The 22,886-nt window shown below is 36.0% G+C and overlaps 1 protein-coding gene across 11 annotated transcripts in view; it reads right to left on the reverse strand.

The window, feature by feature from the left end:
- LOC108013786 (uncharacterized) overlaps positions 1–22,886 on the reverse strand; it is a 477,552-nt gene that overhangs the window by 286,445 nt on the left and 168,221 nt on the right. The window lies entirely within an intron of this gene.

The following is a 22,886-nucleotide window of genomic DNA, read 5'->3' on the forward strand; positions in this document are numbered from 1 at the left end:
TAAATATAAAATGCAATCAATATATTGAGACAATCATTATTGAACGTTTATTAGCAAACGATGAGGTAGAACAAACATTTGTCGAAAAAAACCCCAACACCCTGAAGAACATTATCCTCAACGAAGACATCAACAACTATATACAAACTGAGACGATGACAATCACTTGAGAGAGAGAGAGAGGGGCACGCGCTAGAAGTCGATTACAACACACAAACAAACAGACGCAGCCAATAAACGATAATCAGTGGAGAGCCGGAGCCCCGAGAGAAAGAGAGCAGACAAAAAAAACTTTTTTAATCTTTTTTTATACTTATACCTATATATATTTATATACACATACTTTATTCATGCATTTACTTACTAGTGTTGTTGTTGTTGTTACTAAGCTATCAGCCCAAAACAAATGCAGCTAATACTCAATAATCAGTAGAGAGAGCCAAAGCCAGAGCCCGAGAGAGAGAGACGTCAAAAAAAAAATTTATATTCTTTATACCTATATATTATACATGCATTCATGCATTTTTTTACTTTAATCACAATTCTGTAAAACTAGTCTTTAAGCATTCACCCACAGGGAAAGTATATAATCGCATAATAAAAATTAATAATAAATACACAAAATAAAAATAATTATGGTTTTGATATTATTATTTGTACTTGGAATCCTCGTTGGAATAGCGTCAGTAAAAAGCGAATATGATATCAAAAAAATTCCCTACCAAACGGAAATTAAATACTCTAGTTTTGATCTCGTTGTAAACGAAACATTGACTGTCAAAGTAAATTTAATTTTTGAACTTAATACCGCATTTGTGGAAGTGATTCGAGAGAGCAGCAGCAGCAGCAACAACAAAAATCAAAATGATATTAGATTTAAACGAGATTTGGTACTATTCGAACATATGCCTCTTACTTTCCCCACGATCGATGAGGTAGTTGAAAATTTCCGCCGAGAGTTAATTAGAAAAGAAGAGGATATTGGTGGAATAATTGACTCACCCGCTGTAATTTGTAGATATTTCAAATTAAAATACTTGAGAAGTATTGTCAATATTCGATGCAATTATCATAGCGATTTCGAAAATAAAACATTACGAATTTTTTGTCATCACTATAATGCTGTAAGCAATACCAATGAGCGAAACCTGATAGAGAAAAATTATTTTTTTGAACGAGACTTTACCAACGATGAGGGAGATGATTATTACGATAAAGCCAACCCCACCAACCTTCAGTTAGAGAGACACATCGGAACGTATAACATCAATGATTATCAACAGGTTTTGCATATGAATATTCAATAATAACAACACACAAAAAAAAATAATGACATTTACAAAAAAAATTATTGATTTTATTCAAAATTATCTACACATTCTGTCGCCCGAGGATAAAGAAACTCTCCAAAGTATACATATGCGATTAGAACATATTAAAAATTTAAATATTACCTTTAATCAAATGGAAACGAATAAAGAGATGAGTACAACTTATACTGCTGCTGCTGATGATGTAGTAGATTGTGAAAAAGAACAACATTTCAAGTACATACAACAAAAATTGGTTGATGAACATGACGCATTACAAATTATGACTTCCTATCAAATTTTGTAAGTATACTACTTATAAATATATATATATATCAGTTATTTTATTTGTTATATATATATATTTCAGATCATCATCATCATCATCGTCAACATCTAGTATATCCGAACAATAAGTGGGAGGCTTCCTGTGTTGTTTGTGTGTGTGTGTGTGTGTGTGTATTATAGAGCGAGAGATTGTAAAAAGGAAAACAAAGAAAATGGGATGGAAAATTAAGGCAAGATAGAATGTGATATATAGTATATAGATTCAGCTATAAAATTGAGTGTATGTTGGTCAGTAGATTTAGTATGTTGAAAATTATTCTCGAATCTCTCTCTCTCAAGCATTTCGAACAAAAAAAAAAATGCATTTTCGCGTATTCCTATTACTGTTAGTATGCACAGTCGCTAAAATCACTTCAAATCAAACAACAACAACAACAACAACAACACCACAACCCCCGACAACAACAGAAACAGCAACAACAACAACAACAACAACAACAACAACACAAACAACAACCAGCACCAAAGAACCAGACTCATCAGCAGCAGCAGCAGACAACACAACATCAGCAACACAAACAACAACCAGCATCAAAGAACCAGACTCATCATCAGCAGCAGCAGCAGCAGCAGCAGACAACACAACAGCAGCAACACAAACAACAACCAGCATCAAAGAACCAGACTCATCATCAGCAGCAGCAGCAGCAGCAGCAGCAGCAGCAGACAACGATGACATTTCAAAAACATCACTTGTACCAAAATATGTCTATCATATTAACATTACTATTATATTTTTATTATTGCTTTTGTTAGTCTATCTTGCAATTGTAATATTTCAAATAATCTTTTCTTGTTATATAGACTGCATCAAAGTTGAGATGACTGAAGATGCAGCATCACCAGTTCGAAATAATAATAATAATTACGAACTTAATAATGCATATTGTACTCAAAATATTTAAAAAAAAAAAAAAAAAAATTAGAAATAAATTAAAATACTAATATTTCATATTGTGGTGAAACTAAAAAAAAAATCGTATTTAATATTGGGGGTGAGCGGGAGGGAGGGCGGGAGGGAGAGCGGGAGGGAGGGCGGGAGGGAGAGCGGGAGGGAGGGCGGGAGGGAGAGCGAGAGCGGGAGGGAGGGCGGTAGGTAGAGCGAGAGCGGGATTTTTTTTTATCACTCACTTGTTGTGCAGTTGAGGAATTTAAATCACCCACTCAGCCAATAAATTTAAAACACTTTATTTCTTCGTTATCACAAGAAGAAAAAAAATACAAAAAATAAAAATACATACTTTGTATTGCAAGTGATTGTGTGTGTGTGTGTGTGCACTTATTGCGCAGTTGTGAATTTAAATCACATTTTTTTTCTCAAAGCATACTCTTATCATCCACTCAGCCAATAAATTTTAATGTCCTTTTTTTCTTCGTTATCTTTCACATAACTTTAAAAAAAAAATACCCAGCAAGCCACCTACTCAAATAAAAAAATTGAGCGTGGGGGTAGAAATAAACAAATTAATAATTTTTTTTTTGCAATGGATGCAGTTATCGCACATCCGGTGTTCAAAAGGGATTTCAAACAAAAAACACTTACTTTGTATTTGCAAGTGATTGCGAGAAAATGTAGCGTCCACATACACACACTCAATCAGCGAAAAGTTTCCAATAAATAGCGCTGAGACAGTCAAATTCAAAGTCAGTTCATAATTGAATTAAGTACGTGAACAATATATATAACCAAAAAACTAAGCAAGCAAGCAGAAGTTAACATGGAGTCACAAACGATCAAATACAAGAAAGTGGTAGTAGGAGCAGAAGAAGCATCCGGTTCAAATTGGTTAAGCAAATTGAGTAGACCACCGAAAGCGCTTCGATGCTCCAATTGCAAATGTGTGGTGTGTACCCACAGACAACCCGGTTACGCAACCTCAGAAGAAGACGAAGAAGAAGAAGACTATACCGTCCACGATTACAAGATCTTAACTCAAATTCCTGATGACACCATTGAGGATAATAACGTAGGTCTCCACCATAACCATACCTGCTGCGCCTAGACAAAACAAGAAAAAAAACATAAAAAAGAATGTAAAATTATAATTTATTCCTCATCTCTTTTTTTATTTATATTTTTTCAATCAAAAAAAAAAATAAAGGGTTCCAAAAACACACAAGTTTCTAAATCTATCATTGATGGTGATGGTGATGCTGCTGCTGCTGCTAGTACTGATGATGGTACTACTGATGATGCTGCTGCTGCTGGTGTTGCTGATGCTGATGCTGCTGCTGCTGCTGCTGCTGCTGGTGTTGCTGAAAAGGAAGATCCTCGACCCAATAAGTTGGTTAAATCCACCACTGTTAACTCTCTTGCTAAACGAAGATCTATCAACAGTGAAGACGCTGTTGGTGTTGCTGATCGAGAAATTCGAGAGTTAAAGGATGAAATTGAAGAGTTTCGTACGTTATACGATGATGTAATATCTAGCGCTGATCTGAGAACCTTACGCACTGTAAAAAGACTTTTGACAGTAAGAACAGTACTTACTCCGGGGGACTACAGAGCCTTACGCCCAATCAGGGGGCAATTCATGTGGGGAGCGTTTAATTTAATGCAACGTTATCGCTTCTTGCGTGAAAACCTAACAAAAAAAAATCCTAAAATTAGTATTGAAGATGATGATGACGTTTTCGGTGCGGGATACAATAATAGGAAAGAATTAAGCAGTTATGAGATTGAAACATTCGTTAATACAGACGAAGTTGATGAGCTAAAAAAAGAAATCGACGAATTTTTCATTGAATATGAAGACATTCTCCCTGATTTCGAACTACAGACCTTACGAAATATGAGAAAATTGATGACGATAGGGGCACACTTATCAGACAGCGAATTGACGTTTTCACGTAACATTAGAAAACGTTTTAAAGTTGGAGTTTATATTATAATACAACGCTACCAGGACTTGGCCGATAGAATTGAAAGGCGATAATAATAATAATATACACATATATAACAATAACCTATATATATATATATATATTAATCTATCAACATTAATAAAAAAACTTATTTACTCCTGAAAATAGAATCTCTTAATATACAACGTTCTCATTTCAGCTTACAGTCACAAAAACAAAAAAAAAAAAAAAAAAAAACAATATTATATTGTTTCTGTTTAACGATCTATTGATTATATTAATATTCACAAAATATTGCTCTAGAACGTTGAACAGAAACAATATCAAAATCAACGATCGTGTGTGTGTGTGTGTGTGTAACGTAAGTTGAAGAGTATATTTTTTCCGTATCGATGAGGAAGATCTGCTATATTTAATAGATCTTTTTTACGCGATCAGGAAAAAAATATATTTTTAAAGCCTTCAAAAGAAAAAAAACAGAAATGCAGAGAAAGTGATGTGAGATAAAGAGTATTTTTTTTTTTTGTGTCGCGGAAAGAGATTTGCTATTTATTTAATAGAAGAACTCTTTCCGCGATAACAAAAAAAAAGATATATCTAAAGCCTTCAATAATGTGTGTAGAAATTAAAAAAAAGTGAAGTGTGTGATAAAAAGAGTATATTATTTGTTGTCATCATGGGAAAAATATCTGATATATTTAATAGATATAGCACCACGGTGACATCAAAAATGGGAGGGGAAGTGGGAGGGGAAGTGGGAGGGGAAGTGGGAGGGGGAGTGAGCGCAACCCCCCAGAGGGTCAAGCACCAGGACAAGCGGGAGGACAAGCGGGAGGGGAACTGGGAGGGGGAGTGGGAGGGGGAGTGAGCGCGGCCCTAGCAACTTCCACAACAACAACTTACGCAAGCGATAAGCGCCCCCGCACCAGCGAAACAGTGAGTCAGAACATACAATACAAATTTATCCAGAGCATACAAATACACCATCGTTTTATCCAGAACATACAAATACACCCTACTCTTACTCAAAATGTCTTACAGAATGGAGCTTAGAAAATGGCATGTCAAGGGAAATGACAAAACCGCATTGGAGGCACGTAAACACAAAATTCAAGCAGTGTTTTTAAATGATATGGGGCTTCATGTAGACAAGCCGAGACAAAACGGCAGTGGCAATACAAATGACGGAAATTCGGCAAGACGGGCATTTTCAAACCCAAAATTATTGTCCTATATATGAATCAGGAATAGATTATAATTTAATTCAGCGCTTACATATAATTCTAATTGCCATAAATTGTCATTACCCTATATATATTTAGAGAAGTTCAAAATATTCTGTTAAGAAATTTCACTATGTATAGGACTAGTTAGTTTTGGTATCATATGTCGCCATATGTTGGCTAGCCGGGTTCGTCTGATCCCTTATTATCTAGTTTTTGCATTACAAAATCCAACGACTGATCCAAATCCAAAGACTGAGGTACATCCCAAAACTCGAGCAAAGATGACACAGATGAAGAAAATGGTAATGGAATGGATGATAGAAAAGAGACACTTTTGAAATATAACTAGAGGAGGTTGTACCAGACGAAACTGAAAACTAAAAAAAAGAATAAATAAAAACGGTAAGTTCCGTAAGAATAACACAAATTTTTTTCAGTGTTTCTTAAATATTTACAATGGATCCTGAGTATGTAACAGAATTTAGTTTTATTTTGCTAGCACGCCAAACCAAATGCAATTGAAATTAAAATTTTTAACAATTATGTTAACGTCAAAAGGGCGTTTAATTTCAGGAGGCAGTGTCGAGCGGCAGTTTTATCCAGATGTCTACATCTCGCGCGCTCGCACTGCCGTCCGCTCTCCCTCTCCATCTCTCCCTTAAGTCTCCGCTCTGCTCTGAAGCGCTTAAGTTTACTTAGGCTTAAGCAGTTCTTATTTTAAAGTGATACAATAAACATCTACGCCCGTCGCGTAAAAACCCCAAAATATTCCCGTGTTTTTTGGGTACCACTCAATCTTGGGGCTTCAATTATTTCATCGATCAAGCCGCACCGCCCCAACATTTTGGTCCTTCGAGCCGGATTTGAAAATCTTTGGACTTTCCTCTCCTGGAGTTTCCTTTGATTTTGTCCCAGCAGGCTTGAAACACTCCAGATAAGTTCCGCTTACTATAATTGCCGGTCATACAGCCAGTTTTTCGAACCCTATTTCGACTAACTTTCTGTATGATATATTGTCTAAATCCAAAAGAGATTAATCCGACGCAACGGCATTTAATATATGTATTTCAATTCCGTTACTTGTGCCCGACAATATTCCAGTTTCCTTTGCCCACAGTTGCACACTTAAAACAATTCCAGTAAATATTTCAGTGCTACTATTCAACGAAAATATTTGTCAAATATATTTTCAATTCCAATCGTGTGTAAAATATAACTCAGCCGCAGTAAAAAATTCCCGGTCATAAAATTTTTCCTTAAGATTTGCACTCTTTATTTTTTACTGTGTTCCAGCTGCGTGTGTATATTTACATAAATATTCTAATACAGTCCACTATAACTACTCTTTCTAATACAGTCCACTCCAACTACTTTTCTCGACCTACAAATACGGCTAAACTATTTCCAATATTAAAAACAAAGTTACAAATTCCACAAATTTACTCCAGCAAATCGTTTGCAATTTTGTTGTGCAGGTGACAAACAAACGCACCGACATACAAACATAAGCGAAGTCTTTCCCATTCCCGCAACGTTATTCTGCTACTCGCAATCCACATATGTACACACATACATACGTATATCGATACCTTCGCCAGTGCACAGTGGGTCAAGAGCTCACAATAAATGTTCCTTCCAAACATACAATATTAAAGTCCGTAATTCTTTACATAAGTCCGACCATCCGATATAATAAATATTTATTGACTCTGCCTATCCGACAGTGTGGCCGTATATATTTACAATCTTAATTGGTTCCTAAATTCCAATTTGATTCCAATCCGTTTCCTTACTTCTGAATTAAAATTCTAAATAATTTAACGTCATGGCAACATCAGTAAAATCCGCTTTAACCCGATTTATGGCCAAAGCTGACTGTCTGATTCACTTTGAGGCCACTGTGAACGGTCCAGGTGCTCCTACCCCAACGTTATCCGCCTATAAAATCCGTCGCGATCACCTCAATTCCTTGTGGCAAACGGTAAAGGCAGCATACGACATATGCTCCGACTGCATTATATCTGCAGGCGAGAGCGCCGCAGAAACAAAATCCATACTAAAGACCAAGTATTACCAAACGTACTCCACTTATGAAATATTTGCCGCGCAGCTGATGGAACAAATCCAAAAAGGCTCCTCCCAAATACCTCAAGCTCCAGTAACTCCGTCCCAAAATTCCACGTCCTATGGCTGTCGGCTCCCTCCTATCAACACAGAGGTTTTCTCTGACGATTATCTTCGCTGGCCGACTTTCCGGGACCTTTTCACGGCAATATACATAGACAATCCGAGTCTAACGCCCGTTGAAAAATTATTTCACTTAAATTCAAAAACAAGTGGCGAAGCTGATTCCATAGTTTCGAGATCCCCACTCACCAATGATGGCTTTCGCTCAGCCTGGAATATCCTAACTGAGCGTTTCGAAAATAAGCGATTGCAGGTGAACAGTCACCTGAAAACACTTTTCAATGTGCAATTCATAGCACAGGAGTCGGGAGCAGCCTTAAAGGAACTTCAACGCAGTTTTCAAGGTTGCTTAACTTCCTTAAAATTTTCCGGTGTTAATATTGAGAATTGGGACCCTATCCTGGTTTATATCTGCTCGACAAAACTACCAAAGCTCACTCTCTCATTATGGGAGCAATCCATCCAAAATAAAGCCGAAATTCCTACGGAGCGCCATCGAACTCTTGAGGCCGTCGATAGCTTCCGCCACGTCCAGTCCAAAGACACAAATCGAGAGGCAGAATTTCCAAAAATAAATTCCTTCAACACAAGGTTAGTTTCGATAACCAAAGGTTGCGATCTGTGTTCGAAGAAGAACCACCCCGTGCGTATATGTCCACGCTTCCTACAGATGACGGTAGAAGATCGCTTAGCCTATATCCAAAGGAAGCAGTTGTGCTCCAATTGCTTTGCAAGAAGCCATCAATTCCGGAATTGCACAAGCGCTCACAACTGTCTCACTTGCCAAGATCGGCATCACACATTGCTGCATCGAAACAGCGGTCCTACTACTCCGACGATTCCATCTGACCCTCCAAGGCCAGTATCCGCCTCAGTTCCACACATCATTTCGTCCTATTCAACGCAAGTTTCCGTACAAATACTCCGTAAGAATACTCCATCCGAATATTGGATTCCATACCCCGCCTTGGATGGCAGACGTACTCGAGGTATTAAATCCTACCAATGCCGAGTCTGCCAAAAGATCCATCCTCTACGGAAGTGCCACCACTTTCTACGGCTAAGCCCCCAGAATCGGCTTCAGGAAGTACATATCCAGAAGTACTGCTCCAATTGCTTGGCTCACAATCATTCCAAGGACTCCTGCCGCAGTGGTCATCACTGCCACAAGTGTGGAAAGGCCCACCACACTCTCCTACATACGGACGACCGATCTATACTTCCAACATATTCCTGAGCCTACTATCCTGAGGTTCTTGCTACGGGTGTCCTCGCAAGGGGGGGGGGGAGAATGTTCACGCCAAAAGGGCGTTTAATTTCAGGAGGCAGTGTCGAGCGGCAGTTTTATTCAGATGTCTACATCTCGCGCGCTCGCACTGCCGTCCGCTCTCCCTCTCCATCTCTCCCCTAAGTCTCCGCTCTGCTCTGGAGCGCTTAAGTTAAGTTAGGCTTAAGCAGTTCTTGTTTCAAAGTGATACAATAAACATCTACGCCCGTCGCGTAAAAACCCCAAAATACTCCCGTGTTTTTTGGGTACCACTCGATCTTGGGGCTTCAATTATTTCGTCGATCAAGCCGCACCGCCCCAACAATAACAATACAATCCACTCGGTTACCAATGAAAAACCTGTACAGATTATTCACTCAAAATCCGCAGATTTCGAAATGAGAATTAGTCAAAAAATTTAACAGGCTCAGAAAAAAACCCTTGATTATGTTAACAAAGACAGGACCAATAGAGACTATCAAGCTGGCGAAATGGTCTTCCTAAGAGCAAACAAACGCCTAGGAAACAAGGTTTCGGCACTATGTTCAGAAAAAATCATTGAAGCAGACCTGGCACCACGGTCCAAATTGAGGGGAGGGTGGTCCACAAGGACAATCTACGCTAACCATCTTCACGAGATTACTGACCCCTTTTTCTATTCTTTTCATATCTTTCTAGGTTAGGAAAACTTATCTTAGTTTTTGGACTTACGACTGTCAGAACGGACGCGACAGTAAAACTTAACGACTACACGAACGCAGACTGTATCCCGATAGAGGACAATGAAATTGTATTCTGGGAGTCCTACGGGTACCTACAGCACTCAACGAAGATGACGACTTACGAAGACTGCGCCGACCACACAGAAGCAATGACGAAGACATTTACAGAGGACCACAGGACACCAGTTATAATGACGGACCTTACAAATATTCGCAAGTGGTTGAATACCTTGAAAATCCACCATAGGGCCTCTAGGAGTATTAACTTAATCGGGACAGCACTAAAAGTTATTGCCAGCACACCCGACATTAACGATTGGGAGCAAATAAAATTCAACCAAGAACAACTAATGAAAACAGATGAAGGACAAACAGAACTAAATATCAAATTTCAGGAACGTCTAAATGAACTCGCAAATGCGATGAACCAAGTCCAAAAATTCGAAACAGATAGGGAAACCCAACTTTTGGAAATTATTCTAGCAAAAAATAGAATTGTAATCACGGATCTAGAAAACATTTTAATGGGCTTAACCCTAGAAAAATTAAACATCGTAAGTCCAGCGATTCTGGATAGTTCCGATATTGGCGAATTCAGGGACAGACATCCTATTGACGTTAGTTTGATAGAATTATTAGAAGTATCTAGCATTAGTGTTTTTCAAAATTCTGAAATTCTACATTTTCTCATTAAATTCCCTAGTTTTAAATTTATATGTAAGAAGATAACAGTCTATCCGGTTCAGCATCAGAAAAAGATCCTGAACTTCGAAAACGGAAACCTAGTCGTTGAATGCCCAAAACGAAACCTCAACATCGGCTTCAGCAAGACGACGGTCGGCGCCATCTTCTGCAGGGAGCTCCAAAATGGCTCCTGCGCCCAACAAATAGTCTCTGGGGCTATTGCGCACTGCTCCACGCTCCCAGGTCATCACGGCACCCACATCGTGAACGATGTCAACATGACCATAACCGACGACCAAGGGCGAGACCAAAAAATATCTGGAACCTACCTGGTAACCTATTCCAACAAGGTAGCCCTCAACGGAACCTGGTTCGTAAATGAATTGGGAAGTTCAATAAGAAAACCTGCTGTGTCAGCCATGGCCATACTCAACATCACGACCCACCAAAACCGCCTAAGCCTCCCATTTCTTCACGAGCTGAGTTTGAGCAGTCTCCACCACATCGGGACCCTCAGAGTAGAACATACACTGGGATCCTTCCTCAGCAACTCATTTGCCCTACTCGCTGCCTTCTTGCTGTGTTCCACCGTTTGGGTCAGCTAGGTCAGGTGAGGGCCAGAACTCGCACAAGCCCAAGAACGGAAAATGAGGTGGAACGAGCGGGTCCACGGGACGTCGACCCCTTGAAGGAGGGAGGAGTTAACACAGGCAGTTCTCACGGAGAGAAACTGCCGAGTTGCAGGCCATATCCGGTGGCCTGCACGCGCATTGAGGAAATAGCTGACCGCGCGCTCCGAGTGAAAATGCCCGGAGCCAGACTGGAGCACTCGCGGTGCGAGTGATCGCCACAGGCCAGGACAAAAACGCTGACCCGGCACCTTGGCGACAGCGCTGCAGGAAGACAAAGGCCTCGAGCTGCAGCTGGATAGGAGTTTAAGATTAGTCGTAATTGGTACTCCAGAGCGATAGCTCTGTTTAAACATAAAATAAAAAACTATGCCCTAACGGGCGTACGGTAAAATAAAGAAACTCAAATAAATTAACAACGATTCTTATAATTTATACCCTTGCAGTTATAATTATTAAATTTAAAAATAGTATAAGATAATATGTCAAAAAACACCGAATCTATAATTTGTTTCATCTTATTTTCCCACCAATTTGCGATCGTTGCTATGGCAGCTATATGATATAGTCGACCGATTTTGATAAAATTAATTTCGAAATTCAGAACTAATTAAAAAATGTTATTTCCAAGCGTAGGAGGTTTTATTTTTTTCGCTCCTATGGCAGCTATATGAGATATAGTCATCCGATTTTAATAAAATTTAATTCGAAATTCAAAACTAATTAAAAAATGTTATTTCGAAGCTTCAATAAATATAAATAAATAAGTAAATAAATGAAATAATCCCTTTTACTTACAACAATCCGCTAAGTAGTAATCGACTTGCTGTTTAACAAAAAACAAAACGGACTCAAACAAACCTGAAAGTTCACAAAATTAAACAAAAAATTAAAAACTGTGAAAGTGAAAGCTGATCCAAATATATACAAACTTAAAAACATATTCAAATACAAATACAAATTCAAACACAAAGGGCAATCCCTCGCTAAACAGCTATAACCACAAAATAAATGGAAGGAAGAGCTGAGGGCAATCCCTCGCTAAACAGTTACAGCCACAAAATAAATTGAAGGAAGAGCTGAGGGCCATCCCTTGCTACACACATTAAAACAACCAAGAAGGACGACCCCAGAAGGATCATCAAAGGAACACAAAAGGCATCCCATTAACCAAGGAAGAAAGAAGACAATTAGTGAGCGTATACTTTTTATATTTTTATAAGAATTATAATCAAAAAAATTAAATAAAATCAAACAAGGTTAAAGACTTACGTAACGATTTTGAAAGAATTTTCACCATCCCTATACTGCAACCTGCAATGGCTTCTAGCAGCCAAGCTTATAGCCAAGTGAGCGATTTCATTACACATATTGTTAATAATGAGTTGAATCCTTTAAGGAATGAGATCGTGAGTTTAAAAGCACAACTAAATCATAATATAAAAAAGGTTGAAGATTTTCAAATATAAGTCATTGACCCAAATATTAAATGTGAAACTTCATTTGAAATTATCAAATCAGTCAGGGAATTTAAAGGTGAATCAGCAGAAATAGCCATGGGGCAATGTGCTTGAGGTAGCCAAAGATTCTCTTCTGCATTATCAATCTTGAGAAACAAAATATGTGGTACACCAAATTATGCCCTAACACATAATAGAACAGTACTAAATTTTGACGCCATAATGGCAAGGTTGGACTTTGTTTTTAACGATAAACGTCCAATTCATATAATTGAACAAGTCTTAGGTGTGCTTAGTCAAGGGAAACTATTCATAATGGAATATTATGGGCTAGTTAATAAAAAACTAACTCTTCTAATAAATAAAACCATTATTATTATGAAATGAATGAAAAACACAAAAAGACATCAGTAAGAGTATTCATAACTGGCCTCAACGGCCATATCTCAGATTCTCTATGAATCCACCAGACTTACCGAACGCTATGGTAATAGTACAAGAACTAGAAAGCTGTAATTTGAGGACCCAATTCGCAAACAATTTCACATCATCACAACGCAAGACTTATGAGTCGAGCTTATACGGGTACCAAAACTCAAATAATAAACCCAGGCAAAGTACCCATAATAACTATAGTAGTAATCAAAGGATACTAATAACATGAGATGAGGGTAGATAGTATAATCCACAATATAATTCTCATAATCAATGGAATTCCAATAGAGCTCAGCATCACAAGCCAGAACCGATGGACGTAGATGAATCCCTACAGATTCAGAATAGGCCAAAGTATAACAACAATCAGGGTTAAAATAATTATAGCAACAAGAACTATAATCAGAATAGATGGTATCAAAATAAAAAGCCAGAGGCACAAACAACTCAGCAAAATCATCCACAGAACAAAAGAGAACCAACAGGTACGGTTAACCAAATATAACTATGCGATTAAATTAGGAAGTAGGATTACCCTACTTAATACAATATGATAGCAAGATAAAAAAAAATTTTAAAATTTTAATTTACACAGGAGCAACCTCCTGCTATCTGATATAGGGACTTATAAAAAGAAAAAGGAGGTTCCTATATATAATTAAGAGTATCTACGGTTAATGGATATTCTATCATTAAATATTCTCACATGGTAACGACATTTGATACGCGTTACACAATTTATGAAATAGGTGGGTTAAAATCAGACTTTCTGATAGGCTACAACCCATTAAAAAAATAGGAGCTATAATTGACACACAGAGTAATGAGATATGGGGCAAATAAGAAAAATTTTAGCCAACTTTCTTTATCCGAAGAAAAAACCATTCTTCCATTAAGAGAATTTATTATACGAAAATACTTTGATGAAAATGCCAAAGTCAGAACGGAGTCTGAAGAGGCAAGTCAAAGCAAAACAAGTTTGGGATTCAAAAATCCTGAACACGCCGTCGTTGAAGTATCCGACAAAATTACAAGTTTGGGACTCAAAAATCCTGAACTAGCTGTCACTGAATTATCCGACAACAATGTTGTAAACAATATGACTGAATCAATTTCAAATCAAAGAAATGAATTTGGAAAATGAGATAATAAATATTAATATTTTATGAAATAAACACCGAGAACGATAGAGCTATTTATAGCAAACCGTATCCCTATGCTCTATCGGCTTCAGATTTCGTAAGCTCTGAAGTTAGTCGCATGGTGAAAGAAGGAATTATAAGACCATCAAAAGGCCTTATAATTCTGCAGTTTTAGTGGTTCCAAAAATGGGTTCTAATGAAGATGGTACCGCAAACCTCAGATTAGTTATATACTATAAAAAACTTAATGAAAACACCATTCCGGACAGATATCCAATGCAAGATACTTCGGTGATTTTGTCAAGCCATGGGAAAGCTGAGTACTTTTCCGCGATCGACTTGGAGTCTGGGTTTCACCAGATTCTTATGAAAGAAACATACATTGAAAAAACTTTATTTTCTATAAATAATGGAAAATATGAATTCTTGAGAATGCCATTTGGGCTAACGAACACTCCCAGAATATTCCAACGTGCAATGGATGATATTTTGAGAGAACAAGTAGGTAATACGTGTCACGTATACATGGAGGATGGATCAATAGGACAACACTACCAGGACTTAATCGTCATAATTAATATATTGCTGAACGCAAACATGAAAATTTAAATTGCAAAATCAAAGTTCTTCAAACTAGAAACCACATTTCTTGGTTACGTTGTTTCTCGCAATGTAATCAAAACGGACCCCGAAAAAATATCTACAATTTTAAAATATCCAATTCCAAAAATCATTCGAGAGCTTAGAAGCTTCCTAGGCCTTACCGGCAATTACAGAAAATTTGTACAGAACTGCGCAAAAATTGAAAAACTTCTAACAAAGTATTTGGATGGTCAAAATGGCAAAGTATCCTAAAAAAAACTGTCACGTAAAACTTCAATACAGTTGAACGATTCAGAGTAAGAGCTTTTAACGAGCTCAAAGATAACTTAATTGTACAAATCGAATTGGTACAACCAGATTATAATAAAAAATGCACTTTAACTATTGCTGCTGTTCTTTCTCAGGAAGGAAAACCAGTAACCTCAATTTCAAAAACTATACCTAAAGCAGAGAAAATATATGCAACCAATAAGAAAGAATTTTTAGCAATACTTTGGGCATTTAAAAATTTTCGAAACTCTTTATACGGCGTTAACAACATAGAAATCTATACAGATCATCCAAACATCAAGATAAAAAGTGTTGGTATTCATTCATTGAAAGTTACTCTCCCAAAATAATTTATAAGCCAGCATCTACCAATGTAGTCGCTGACGCCTTATCAAGAATTCAAATTAACAACCTGTTTGACAGTAACAAGACAAGATCAAAACACTCAGCATTCAGCAGAGAGTAGTTTTGGAAATGTTATACAAGAAACCCGCAAACTCTTAAACCAGCCTAAGCAACAACTGCTAATAGCAACGGGGAGGTATACAATACATGAGACGGTCAATATATTCGGAAATACCAGACATATAATAGAATTGATACCCCGGAAAAATTTGGTATCAATCTTAAGGGAATATATCCCTCCTAACATAACAATAGGTGTTCATTGAAAGTATTCAACGAAATGGGAAACCCTCAAGAAATTAAAGCAGATAAAGATTCAGAATTTATGTGTGTAGCTTTACACAACTGATTATATTCGGAAGGAGTACAAATTCAAGTAACAACAAGTAAAAACGGTATATCAAAGGTATATAGAAAGGTTTTAAAAAATGTTAATTATTAAATGAATTTGTAAATTAAAATATCTGCTTCGCCTGAAGTATTTAATTTTCCATGGTAGTACCTGCGCAAAAAACTGAACTGTTTATTTTTGGCCTATCAAAATATAAGACGATTTAATATGAATGTACTGAGTCCTTATGCGGACTCTGCCTTTAATTAAGATATTCTGGCCCTAACTGAGACTTGGCTTAACCGAGGACTTCAGACTCAGAAGTTCTGTCCAACAATGTTAATACTTATAGAACCGATCGCTCTCCGTGGGTGGGTGGGGAGCTGATTGGCATTACCTCTTGTCTTACATCGCAGAGAATTTACTTCCAAAGACCTAACAAAATTGAATTTGTTAGTGTAAAAGTTTCTTTGCAATTCCTATACATTTTTTTTACTTGTTCTTATGTACATCATGGATCTGAGAAAATAATTGATGAGTACCATTTGTCTGCAATAAAATCTTTTCTATCGCATCTTTACAACAGGGATCACTTGATTGTTCTGGGTGATTTAGGCCCTCTTGAGGGCATTCTGAAATTGCGTATTTATTTTCTGAGTACTTTCAAACTACTTATTGTCAGGTTTCTTCGTTTTATACTAACTACCCTAATCACTTAAATTGGGAAAATGGAATTATTTCTTCTCCAAAAGTGCTATCTTGATTGTGCTCGAACCATAAGTAGACCGATTCTTAAAATTTTTCATTTGTTTATTTCTTTATCTGTATTTCCTACTATCTGGAAAGATTCTTTTATAATTCAACTCCACAAAAAGTGTGCGAAGGCGGATGTCCAGACTTACAAAGCTAGTTGTCTTCAATTTCTAAGCAATTTTAACGTAACATTTATGCTCCTCTCTGATATCAACGTACAAACATGTTTTTTTTTAAGTTTTGATCGACCACCACTAACCTGCTCGAATTGACATTTTTTGCAATGGATGGACTCTCTTCTTTTATTCAAATTAGTTCAGCTCGGGTTTCCGAGTCATATGTAAACTTGGATTACAAGTAAATTGAATTGTAGATCGCAGAAAATTATATTTAAAAATGCTGTTTCCAAGATGATCTACGTGACATCATGACTGCCCCAGGGTTGTCATTTCCTCTGCCTTAACACACTTTCGTGTACTAATGTAAATTATGTTTTTTGCTTCGGGATATATTAAAAAAAAGCGATTTTTATTTTAATATACAGCGGAGTTTTTATTGGTAAAGTTCTTTCAAGTTAGATCCCCAATCTTAAACTGATTTTACAAAATGCATTATTCTTATAACTATGGCTTTTAGCGGTGACAGCGACGCGAGCAGCGAAAGTGGACTTTGATTGAGAATTTTGATTGGTCAAATCTGTGGCCCGATGAAACGGTTTCTAGGCTGCATCTTTTGTTTAATTAATTTGGATTGGCCAAAGCTTTTATGCTGACGAATGGGTTCTCAGGCTGGACCCTTTGTTTAAATGTTTGAATATTGTTTATGTCTACCGTCGTCGATAAAGGCGTGAGAAGTGTTTATAATTCTGGTGCTGCCGATTGAAGGCGTGGGAAAGATTTGTGTCTGAGGGGTTAAATGTTTATGTCGGATTGATTTGAATAACTGCGATAGTAGGCTCTGGACTTATGTTATTGACAATTGGAATAATGGGTATCTCGGGATATACAGGTTGTATGTTGGGTTTGGTATCCAGGGTATTTGCGTATACGTCACTCGCCCCTCCTTAAGAAGATTCAACATCCTTGTTGAATTTAAACAAAATTTCTTTTTTGTTGGCTAGGCGCCTATAGGTAAATATGATATAAGTAGTAATGCTTAAAAGTATAATTATCAATATTGTAAAAACAATCCACTTATGAATTGATTCTTGTTTTTGTTGATAGGTAATAGAGTTTTTAAGTTTTAACAAGGAAGAACGCTATAGTCGAGTACCTCGACTATCAGATACCCGTTACTCAAAGGGATCATGCAAATTGTGGGCGTCACAGGTTTTCGCGGTTTGTGGGCGTTTAAGTGGGCGTGGCAAACTTTTTTTTAGTCAATCGATAGGTATTGATGAGAACAATACATTTCAGTTAAACTTTTCTGTCTAGCATCAAAACTGTAGGACTTACAGTTTTGGGCGGTTTGTGGGCGTTAGAGTGGGCGTGGCAGTCTACTGAAACAAACTTGCGCTGCGTAAGAAGCTCAGGAATCTGTACGCCAAATTTTAATAGCCTAGCTCTCATAGTTTCCGAGATCTCAGCGTTCATCCGGACAGACAGACGGACAGACGGACAGACGGACATGGCAAGATCGACTCGGCTAGTGATCCTGATCAAGAATATATATACTTTATGGGGTCGGAAACGCTTCCTTCTGCCTGTTACATACTTTCCGACGAATCTAGTATACCCTTTTACTCTACGAGTAACGGGTATAACAATCGTATTGGTTCATATAAAGTAATATTAGTGCTGGATAATATAATTTTATATTCTTTTATGTTCTTTGATGTTGTAATTTTAATATCTCTTATTTCTAAAGTACATTGACTTAATTGTATTATATTGTTACCCTGAATTGTTTTGTTGAACATTTCGCAATCTTGATTAATTTGTGTCTCTTTTAAATTATAAGTAATAATGATGTTAGGCTCAATATATTTTAAAGATTAATTTTCTGATACAAAAGTGTGTTGACATTTCGCAAATTGATTAGTAAGGATTTGAGAGATACATTGATCAGTGATAATAAATTTTTGGTCTAAAATATTTGCTAATGAATTTGGTGAATTTTCCAAGTAAAATACTTTCTTTTCGTCATTTACAAAATATTCATAATTATCATTTATATCAATTTGTCGGTCCATATTATCTGGATATTTGATAATTCTATATTTTTGTGTTTCTTTAAAAGAAGTGGGTATATGGGCTAGAATAAAAGTGTCTTTAGTTTGACTGCTTAACCAAGCTGAAGTTTTGATTGAGAGTAATTTTTCTTCGTTTATGTTCTCCAACTCTTCATGTTTTAGTATTTTATGATTAAATATTCCAACTCTTGTTAATTGTAAAGCAATATCTAAAAATGTGCAAAGCTTTTTCTTCTTGTTTATCTTTTACGAGTTTGCTTATATCTTTTGATTGTTCATTTATTATTTGAATTATTTCATTAAATTCTTTGCTTTCAATTAACATTTCTTGTAAGTTTTGTAGCTTATCTTCCAACTCTTTTTTATCATCTTCAGTTAATGTTCCAAATAGATACTTGTGAGCTGTCCCTAAAAAGTTAATTAATCCCCGTTTTTGTCTTGATGATGAAGTAATTTCCTTGATTTCATGTTTTAATTGTTTCAATGTTAATGCAATGTCCGGTACATTTTTAAATTGGTTTTCGTATTTTATAAATTCCTGATATGTTTCAAATATTTTAGTTTGATTTATTTTAATCATATGATGTTCATACTTTAGAGGTATTTTTATAGTCCCTGTGTTCAGAAGTAAATAACCGTTGTTCGAAGTAATGGGTGTAATGCTAATTTGTTGAGCTGTTGTCAATGGTATTTTCGTCCATGTCACTATCATGATCATTTTCATTATCAGAATCAGTACTGTCAGTTTCCCTGGAATGAGGAGAGAGATTTTGTATTTTAGCTTTTTTAAATTTACTTATGTGTTTTACTACTTTATGACCCCTATTAGTTTCTTGCCAGTGCTTTTCGTCTTTTTGTTCTAACGCTTCTGTCTTTTTGAATGGGTTCACTAATTTAGCTTTACGTTTCATTTCTTTTTCAACTTTAGTGTATTCCAGATCTACTTCATGTTCCTCGCGGTCTTTATTAAGTTTATCTATCTTATGTTCTTTTTGTTTTTGCATATTTTTGCTTGGTTTTATTCCATAAAGAAATATTTCAGCAGGAGTTTTACCTGTGGCATCGTGGGTTATTTCATTTACTTATCTTCAGCGTCCGTAAGTGTATTAATAATTCGAAGTTTTTCATTGATTGTTTTATGTACCCTTTCTATATCGGCTATACCATTCTTGCTAGTTGTAATTTCAATGTTAATATTTTCCTTTTGTAACCAATTTTGTAATGATTTAGATACTAGGCCAGGATCTTGATCCATTTTAATTGTTTTCGGTTTACCTATCATATTAAAGATTTTAAGAAGAGCTTTTTTACTTTCAATCCAATCTGTGGTTTTTGTTTCAATAATAGAAATGAATTTCGAATGAAGGTCGATGCATGTTAAAAATTTACGTTGGTCAATAAAGTAATAGTCTATAACATATTAATCGCGAATATTTTTGGTTTCTGGAGTTTTTTCAAACGGAAGAGCAACTTTTCTGTGCTCTGCTTTGCATAAATTACAAATTTCACATTTATTAATAATTTTTTGAATAAGTTTTTGTGCGTCTGGGAAGTAGTATTTCATTTTAAAAGTGTCATGAGTCTTTTTAATTCCTTGGTGTATTGTTTTCTCATGTATTTCTAATATTTTTTCATGAAAGTCTGCATATGTGGGCAAGTTGGGAAGTACTACTGAAGTTTTCATTAATTTCGTACCAGTATTTGGTTTAATTAATTTCATATAGGCTCGTTGAAAAATTGCAAAATCCTCGTCATTATTAATGTACATAACAAAATTGTGTCCACATATAAATTTTATAATTATGTCTTTCCCCAAAGTCTCAGTCATGTCACTGTAAATAATTTTATTAATAGTTTTGTTAAAGTAGTGAGTAAGTTCGTTAGTGTCTTGATTTCCCTTTTCAAATATAAGTTGGTGATTAAAAACGTTAACTGGTCGTTCGGTAATTTGTATGCAATCGCCATTATCTTCTTGTGCACTATGCACTGTTGCTGCAGTAGTATCTACATCGTCTTCATTTTGAAATACTTCTTCAATTTTGTTATCTTTTGATTCCTTTTTTGTAATCCTGGATAGAGCATCTGCTACATGATTCTCTTTTCCTTTAATGTACTTTATTTCATAATCAAACTCTCTAAGCTTTATTTTCCAACGTTGTAATTTCATATTAGGTTCCTTTATATTGTGTAACCAAACAAGTGGTTTATGGTCAGAACATATTTTAAAACTTCTTCCAAAGAGATAGGGGCGGAAATACTTAGTCGCCCATACGATAGCTAATAATTCTTTTTCAATAGCTGCATAATTTAACTCATGTTCATTTAAAGTTCTACTGGCAAAACAAATGGGTTTCCCTTCTTGGGATAGTACAGCACCTAATGCATAATTGCTTGCATCTGTAGTTAGATCAAACTTCTTTTCAAAATCTGGATATATGAGAATTGGATCGTTACTTATTAAAGTTTTTAATTTTTCAAACGCTTCATTGTAACTAGGATCGTTTATATTTATTTTTGCTCCTTTCTTTAAGCAGAGTGTCATTGGTTTGGCAATTTTTGCGAAATCTTTTATAAATTTACGATAAAAACCACAAAGGCCTAAAAATTATTTTATTTGTTTTGGAGAGTTTGGAATTTTAAAATCTTGAATAGCTTGAATTTTATTTGGATTTGCTCTGATTCCTTCAGTTGAAATTATGTGACCTAAAAATTCAGTTTCTCGTTTCATAAACTCACATTTATCTAATTGTAGTTTGAGATTCGATCTGCGAAGACGTTCGAATACTTTTTTTAAAGATTGAATATGCTCTTGTAAAGAGGTTGAAAATATAACAATGTCGTCTAAATATACTAGACAATGGGTACCTATTATGTCGTGTAATATATTATTCATACAACGCTGAAATGTGGCGGGTGCATTTTTAAGGCCGAAGGGCATTCTAGTATATTCATAGTGACCCTTCTTAGTGGAGAATGCAGTTTTTTGAATAGAGTCCGGGTCCATTTCAATTTGATGGAACCCTTTAGCAAGATCTAATGTTGTAAAGTATTGACATTTCCCTAACTTGTCTAATATTTCGTCCATGTTCGGAATAGGGAATTTATCATTGATAGTTATTTCATTCAGTCCTCTGTAATCAATAGCCATACGAAATTTGGGTATGCCCGATGCATCCCTTTTCTTGGGTACCATTACAATTGGACTGCAATAAGGAGATTTGGATTTTCTGATAATACCTTGTCTTATCATTTCTTCAATTTGTTTTTCTACTTCTGTATCGTAAATGTAAGGCTAACTATATGGTCTCCTATAAATCGGTTCTTCATGTTTTGTTTTTATAACGTGTTTGATTTCGTTCGTGAAAGTCAAATTTTCACCTTCATGATACTGAATATCAAAATATTTTGACATTAAATAATGAAGTTCTATCTGAATGATAGTTGGGTTTTGTATTTGAGTATGATTTTGATGTCTTAATATCCTGAAATTCATCATCTTCCTGAGAGTTTTTGAACATATAAGAACGATTGTTTATGGATTTATCTTCAAAGATTCCTACAGCTTGGGCAGCTTGTTTTAATTTAAGAGGAGACGAAATATCAAATTTACTTAATGTAATAAAAGTTTTGACTGGTAATTTTTCACGAATCACTTCAGCTAATGTATCACTCAATGTCCTCGAAACTAAAACTGTGTTTGATGGATTATTGTCTAAGCTCTATTTACAACAAATTCTACTAGTCTGTTCTTCCAATTCTTCAACAAATTTTCTTAAATTATTTTTATATTTAATCTCACGTAATTCTGCTATCATTCGATGTGGAGGTGTTGCGCTGTTGAACTCGCTGATAAGTAGGGTTCTCAATTCCTTCCAGTCCTGTGGTATGTTTCTCATCAAGAGTGATCTGGCTTGTCCAACTAGGAGGTTCCTGATGGCTGCTTGGACAATTTGATTTTGGCCTTCTGATGTTGTAGGGTAATGGTAGACTAATTCATCGACTTCTTTTATAAAGAGAGCCAAATAGAGTGGGTCTCCGTTGAATTTATTTATCTGTTT

The sequence above is a fragment of the Drosophila suzukii genome, unplaced genomic scaffold (assembly GCF_043229965.1).
Source record: "Drosophila suzukii unplaced genomic scaffold, CBGP_Dsuzu_IsoJpt1.0 scf_7, whole genome shotgun sequence".
In the NCBI taxonomy this organism is placed as follows: domain Eukaryota; kingdom Metazoa; phylum Arthropoda; class Insecta; order Diptera; family Drosophilidae; genus Drosophila; species Drosophila suzukii.